The sequence below is a fragment of the Acanthisitta chloris genome, unplaced genomic scaffold, assembly GCF_000695815.1.
Source record: "Acanthisitta chloris isolate BGI_N310 unplaced genomic scaffold, ASM69581v1 scaffold3581, whole genome shotgun sequence".
In the NCBI taxonomy this organism is placed as follows: Eukaryota; Metazoa; Chordata; class Aves; order Passeriformes; family Acanthisittidae; genus Acanthisitta; species Acanthisitta chloris.
The window spans coordinates 74,186-82,049 of NW_008655367.1; the positions used below are offsets into that span (position 1 = coordinate 74,186).

General features: G+C 43.2%; 1 protein-coding gene across 1 annotated transcript in view; it reads right to left on the reverse strand.

Moving 5' to 3' along the window:
* The window catches only part of LOC103810934 (mitochondrial peptide methionine sulfoxide reductase-like), a gene marked incomplete at both ends in the record, with an annotated part of 73,588 nt that overhangs the window by 56,555 nt on the left and 9,169 nt on the right, over positions 1 to 7,864 (reverse strand). The gene's annotated exons all lie outside the window — the stretch shown is intronic.

Below are 7,864 nucleotides of genomic sequence, written 5' to 3' on the forward strand. Positions count from 1 at the left end.
GCCACTGGCACAGGTTGCCCAGGGAAGCTGCGGCTGCCCCATCCCTGGAAGTGTTCCAGGCCAAGTTGGATGGGGCTGGTAGGAGGTGTCCCTGCCCATGGCGAGGGGTGGAACAAGATAACTTTAAGGCCCCTTCCAACCCAAGCTATTCTATGATTCCATGATCTCCCTGTTTGGACAATCAGTTGTCCTATCAACCCAGGAGAACACCTGGCATACCCAGTCCATACACAGTGGCTGTATTCCTGGCTACAGTAATCTTTCTTGACTTTAGAGAACTCAATAGCACCAGATTCCAGACGATTAACTTCTCATAGAATCACAGAATGTCCTGAGTTAGAAGACATCCACAAGTATCATTGAGTCCAACTCCTGTCTCTGCACAGGACACCCCAACAATCCCACCACATGCCTGAGAGCATTGTCCAAACACTCCTTGAACTCTGTCAGGCTTAGGGCTGTGACCAGTGACCAACCACCCTCTGGGGGAAGAACCTTTTCTTAATATCCAACCTAAACCTCCCCTGACACAAGTGTTATTCGTTCTGGGAAAATACACCAGTCCCTTTTGCTCCACTGTGATTGTAGACACAAATCCAGAGGTAAACTGGATCTCTCAGTCCCACATAAATTGAGTGAATACAACTTTGTGGAACACTTTGCTACTGTCTGTGCACTTATGCATTGTTAATAAGGGCATGAAACTCTAAAATGATCAGACCTGTGTCCTCAAGATAAAAATTCTGCATGAAATTACCCCAGAGCCTTTGTTCTGAATTTCTTCAAGTTCTTGTGGATAATCTGGAAAGAATTCCAGACTGAAATGCACTATCATCTTTTACATAACACTGCAACACGTAGGGCACCTTGGGGAGCCATCTGGATCCTATGGGTTTAATGTCGTCAATCAGGATTTAAAGCAAAATTGTACTATTGCTATCCTCAGGGGTTTAATGTGCCACAGCCACAGAATATTTGAGCAATCCCAGAATATTTGAGATCACTGGAAAACAATCAAGTAAGAAATGGTTGGGAGGGATACAAGGAAAAAAACCCACAACTGAAATGGAGAAGAAGCTGAGTTGAAGGAAGTAAAACTCCTGATGACAGATGGCATTAAGCGGATGATGTCCTCGATAAGTGTTGGCTCTAATGCTCCAACAGGGTTGATAAATATGTTGAACAGCTTGCCTGGGGCAAGTCAAACAAAGCCCTGGGCAAGGAATTTAAAATGCAGTTTGCCTAACAGAGCAACTAAAGAGGAATTTCTTGGCTCCCCATTTCACCAAGATGTGTTCTGTTCACACTGCATCAATTCCCAGAGAAACTGTTGGGTTTGCTTCTTTTTTTTTCCACAGGAGAAGCAGAAGCCTCATGTTCATTCAAATTAACAAATGTCCAGGAAATTCATTCCTGCCTGAGCACTGGCTGCTGCCATTGGATGTGCTGTGGGCACGTGTTTGGGTACGGAGGGATGTTTGTATGAAATCTGCACAACAGATTAGTTATTGTAAAAGGCAAAGCAGAATATCCAAAGAGAAAAAGAATATTTTCCTGTCAAGAGAAACACTGCCATGTTGTCAGCACATGACATAAGGATGACTTGGGGAAAAAATCCTCTAAGACAACAGCACTCAAACTGGGAAAAGCAGTAGGGAGATGTAGGAAACAACTCATAGAATATGTTTATTCAATCCATCACAAAGCATGTTACAAGTTATAAATAAGACAAAGTCAACAGCATTTAAACAAAGCTGAAGCCAATATCGAGAATGTTAATAAGGCACAAACCACAGTTGCTCTAAGCTTCACAGCTGCAGTTTCAAATCTTTCAGACATTCCTATTTTAATGCAGTTTTGAACTTAACCAGCAGAGAGCAGGGACATACACGAGTCAGTGTACCAAAACACTTCAAAGATGGCCTTGCTCACTGCCTCGGGATTCCTTCTCACCCAAGAAACAGGAATGTTTAAACCAATTTTATCCTGAAGATCCACAGAGCTCTTCTATGGTGACTCCACATAATAAAATTCCATCATCAAAATTCTCTGCTGGAAAACTTGCCTCTAATCCCCAGGAACTAGAATTCTACAGTCTGGAAAGTTACAGCCCACTTAAAAAGTCATTTCTGGTGATGTGAGAGGTTCATAGATGCATCAGAGTACATTAAGGGGCTAGAAGGGACCTTAAACACCATCTAGTCCCAATCCCCTAGCATGGACAGGGACACCTCCCACCAGACCAGGTTGCTCCAAGCCCCATCCACCCTGACTTTGAACACTGACAGGGTTGGGACATCCACAAACTTCCTGGGCAGCCTGTGCCAGTGTCTCACCACCCTCACAGGGAACAATTTCTTCCTAATATCTAATCTAAATTTCTTCTCTTTCAATTTATACCCATTGCTCCTATCATTGCAGTTCCTAACCAAGAGTCCCTCTCCAGCTTCCCTGTAGCCCCTTCAGATCCTGGAAGGTGCTATGATATCTTCACATAACCTTCTCTTCTCCAGGCTGAACAGCCCCAACTCTCTCAGCCTGTCATTGTAGGGAAGGTGCTCCAATCCTCTTATCAGCTTCGTGGCCTCCTCTGGACTTGCTCCAACAGTTCCATGTCCTTCTTATATTGGGGATACCAGAACTGTGTGCAGCACTCCAAGTGGGTCTCAGAAGAGCAGAGTAGAGGGGGAGAATCACCTCCTTCGACCTGCTGCCCACACTCTTTTGGATGCAGCCCAGGATTCAGTTGGTTTCTGGGTTGTGAGCACACACTGCAGCTCATGCTGAGTTTTTCATTACCAACTACCCCCAAGTCCTTCTCTGCAGGGCTGCTGTCAATCGCTTCTCCACCCAGCCTGTAGGTGTGTTCTCATCACACACCAGAAGGAGAAGCAGCAGAGGCCAAACTTTCTGACCTTTGAGAGATGCACCAGAATGTTCCTCTGTCAGTGACAATCCCTGCACCTGGCAGAGCATGGAGGACTACTGTGCAACATAACTTCCACCCAGGAGCTGCACCTGAACTCTGAAAATTCATCTTGGGTCTAAACAATCAGAATCTAAAAAATCCACTCTTCAGGAAGAGAAGGAGAACTTGGGAGAGTGAAGAAAGGAAACAACCTCTGCAGCTCTTACCTCTCTTTTTCCATACTCTTGGGACAGAGGCTTTGTTCCTTATCACTGCAAAAAGCATTTTGAATGCAATAATTAAGCCTCCCAGGAACCATAATATATTAAGTATTACTTTAAATACTCCATGATTGAGGCATGTTATGAGTGGTCCCAAAGCAAAGCAAAGAATCGTTTTTGGGAAACACCAGATGATCCTATCTAACAGGTCTTTGCTTAAAATATCTCTTTTTCATGCTCTATGACTTTTAACAGTTGGACTCGATGATCTTAGAGGTCTTTTCCAACCTTAATGATTCTATCATTCTATGACTATTGAGTGATAGAAACACCATGTTTGTCCAACTTTTTCCTTCCCATATTTTGATTGGTTTGTATTCTTCAGTAAAACTTTGGATATAAAGTAGCAACTTTCGTGTGATTCATCTTCTGCCAGTGGAATTTAGCTGCAATATTGCAATGTGAAAAACACAACGAAATAACTGCTTCATAGGTTGGACTTGATGACTTCAGAGGTCTTTTCCAACCTTAATGATTCTGTGATTCCAGAAACATGAAAAATATATTGGAACATTGCGATTGCTTTAACCTGTTGAAACAGATGTAACAACTGGTAAGCATGGGATTTGTTAGACTGAGAGAAAACCATTCAAGATGCCCCAGGGCAGTGGTCATGACCCCAAGCCAGCCAGAGTCCAAGGAGTGTTTGGACAATGTTCTCAGGTGCATGGTGGGATTCTGGGGGATGTCCCATGCAGGACTTGGAGTTGGACTGATGATCCTTGTGGGTCCCTTCCAACTCCGGAGTCTCTGATTCTACGAAGATAAGCCATGGGACAAAAGGAATCAAAAATTCAATGTCTCACTCATGAAGATTTCCACCTTCAGAAATGTATTTGGTCTTTGATCATAGATTCATCATACAATTCTGGAATGGTTTGGGTTGGAAAGGACCTTAAAGTTCAGCTTGTTCCAACCCTCTGCCATGGGCAGGGACACCTTCCACTGGACCAGGTTAAGATCTAGTCTACTCCACTAGACTCAATCAAGCTTCATTCATGAAATGGAATTAATTCAGTCTGCTTGTCCCTGTACAAGTAATCAATTTCATTACATTTAAACAAGTGAAGATATGGGAAAAACAACAGGAGCAGAAAGCTCTGGGAATTCAATGATGAATGCTGACTGTGAAAGATTTTCCCTCTGAAGCTGATTTCTAACATTAGTGGTATTGCTATTTTCAAACCCACAGTATATAAAAACCTTCATCACGGATATGACTTCCATTGTGCTGAGTTCTGAGTACAAATGCAGAACAAAATCACCCTCCCTGAAAGTTTAGATTCCTATTTACAGGGTCATTTGTATTGGTACATTCCATAAACATCAAAGCGAACTGTCACAATCTAATTCAGGAATTGGCAACCAATAAACACCTGTTTTCTTTCATGTTTGGGGATTTAAGAATGCAACTGAGTGAATGCTCATGGCTGGGATCAATTGGCATCACTTGCTGTGAACAACTGAATAACATCCAAAGCAATATTGCACCAAAAATGAATCTGACCTGCAGAAAAGAAAATACTATTCACAAAATAAGAAAAATTGGTGTTAAGTGCAAAATTGCGTGATTAAAATTTCATGTCTAATCAATTAAAGAGAAGTCCTAAGGAGTACTGGAGGCACCTGATGTTTCTTGGCCACAAAGATGATGACGGAAGTGTCCCAAGGACATAGAAAAAAAGTCAGGGTTTAGGGTCAAAATTCTGGTTCCTTGAAATATTTATTTAGGCTTTTTTATTTCTCTTATCAAATGAACTATTGGAACAATGAAAATGTGATGAATAAAAGCATCAGAAACTCTTTACACCCCTCTGAATTGCTCGAAAAATTGAATCAAATCTTAATCATAGAATAACAGAATCTGAGAATGGTTTGGGTTGGAAGGATCATCTACTTCCACCCCCACCATATGCAGAGACACCTTCCACTAGACCAGGTTGCTCCAAGCCCCATCCAACCTGGCCTGGAACACTCCCAGGGATGGGGCAGAGAGAGACTCTCTGGGTAACTTGTACCAGTGCCTTACCACCCTCACAGGGAAGAGGTTTTTTTTAAACATCTAATCTAAACCTACTTTCTGTCAGTGTGAAGCCATTGCCCCTTGTCCTGTCACTACATGACTTTGTATATAGTCTCCATCTTTTGTGTAGACTCCCTTCAGGTCCTGGAAGGGGCAATTAGGTGACCCCGAAGCCTTTTCTTCTCCAGGCTGAACAATCCCAACTCTCTCAGCCTTTCCTCACAGGAGAGCTGCACCATCCCCCTAATCATCTCTGTGGCCTCCTCTGGACTCCAACAGGTCCATGTCCTTCCTGTGCTGGGGACCGCAGAGCTGGAGGCAGCACTGCAGGTGGGTCTCACCTGAGCAGAGAGGCAGAATCCCCCCTCACCTGCTGCCCACACTGTGGGGATGAGCCCAGGACACAATTGGTTTCTGGGCTGTCAGTGCACACAGCTGGGGCATGTGCAGCCCCTCACCAACCAGTACCCCCAAATCCTTCTTGACAGTGCTGCTCTCCATCTGTTCATCCCCAGCCTGGATCAATACTGGGATTGCCCTGAACCGGGTGCAGCACCTTAATCTGCATGAACACAGCAGAACATTCAAGGACACAGTCACTAAAGGATAAATCATGCCTATCCCTATCCACTCTTCCATCTCCTGTATAGAAGGGAACAGTTTCTTAATATATTATGTTTCTGAAGTCTGTTAGGGATAACAAGAACTGCTGCAACAATAATATGCTGAAGAGACTGAGATAGAGCTACATGGTCCTATAATCAACCTGATTATCTGCTTCATTGCAGAGCATCACATGTTTAGTTCAGCCATTGATTTGAAGCTTTCAAATCACTTTGTGATCTTCCTTCGCTCTAAGCATTCCAACGCTTGGCAGAGATTCATTTTGGATCATCCTCGGCCATTTGCCACACTTTAGTGCTCTGCTACTCAAGAAGAACTTGATGTACACATAAAATAAGAGATGTCATCAGGGCTGTGTAATCCATTTGATTCTCTTGAAACTCTATCTTTCATATAAATTCATCTCTGCAGTAATAGCAAGGCCTTACCCTTGTCTTGGTGAAAATCTCTCTAATCTCTTGGCCACCTTAGGGAGCTTGAAATAGAGAAGCAAAACAAAATGTATTTTGCTATCATCAAGGCAAAGTGCCACATTTCGTTACCAGCTAAACAGGAATCACTTTTAGGACTATGCTGCAGAAAACAATAATAACCTGTTTACAAAGTTTGTTTACTGCAAGGAATAGAAAAATTGCCTTTTCTTTCCTTCTCTTTGATAACTACTGCTGAGTTAAATGAACAGCCACAGACACATTCATAACACGTAATCTCATATTACTTATTATATTTCTAGCCTTAGATTTCAGACAACAATAGGAAGCTGTAGGCACCCTGACAATTATTTAAGCTTACAATCTATAATTGCTCAGGAGCAAAAAATAATTACATTCCCATAACAAGCCAATTCAACAAGCAGCACTTTCGTCCTCCTATCCCCTTAACCCTTTGCCAATAAAAGCCCAAACTCATAAATGCCTTCCAAGAGCACCTTGAAGATCATTAAAATGAATCTATTTTGAACCATAGCTGTCTTTAATGAAAATATGGAAGTTCCAAGAGTTATTTTCCCATCTGTTAGGAGCCAATAAAATGATGGTATGGTCTCACTTGCAAAAGAGAATAACTCTTCCCTATCCACTCCCCCAAAAAAGCCAATTACTCAAGAAAATGCCAGAGAAGATCATTAGGGAAAAACTAATTTATATCCAAAGGGGCAGACAGAGGCCAAATACATATGTGGTTAGTCACTGACTGTTTATGCAGTACACTCATTCCCAAAAAAACATGGACTGGCACTGTTGAAAATAAAGGCACTACAATAACTGCTGAGGCAGAGTGTCTGCTCAGCACAGGAATTGCCATTAGGCACAGCAAAGTCCATGGCCTGCAACTCTCCAACCCTCTGGGTTTCTCAGCCAGCCCAAAACCTCCTGTGCTTTCCAGCTGTGGCTGGCAGAAGATTGAGCCAGAAAGCTGTAGTAGCACTCTCTAAGCTTGAAGCTGAATTTTGAGAGAGCCTCTGTCAGATATCCTTGTAGGAATGCATTTTAGATAACTGTAGCTATCCAACCAGGTTTGGATAACTCCGGTACCACAGTCAGAGACACAGAGCTGTCATACCCCAGGGTGGAAGCAGCAAGAGGTGATTCCATGCTATGCCTTCAGCCCACCTGCTTCCCAAGCACATCTCCTATATCCATGCCATGCCAGACATGTATCCAGAAACAGCTGTTGTGTCTTTTACAGCTACACTGTGCAATCAGTCATTTTGTCTCCTATGGGGTTTTGGGAGGTTTTGAACATACAACTTCAAAGCAGGAAAAGGGCAGTTATTAGAATGCTTATCAAGTTTGTAAAATTTGTCCAGTAGAAGAAGATACACATATGTCTTTAAATCAGTATTTCTCATTGCTAATCACAGAACCATGGAATGGTTCGGGTGGGAAGGGACCTTAAAGGTATTCCAGTTCCAACCCCCTGCCATGGGCAGGGACACCTCCCACCGGCCCAGGTTGCTCCAAGCCCCATCCAACCTGGCCTGGAACACTCCCCGGGTCGGAGCAGCCACAACGGGACGGGGCAACACGG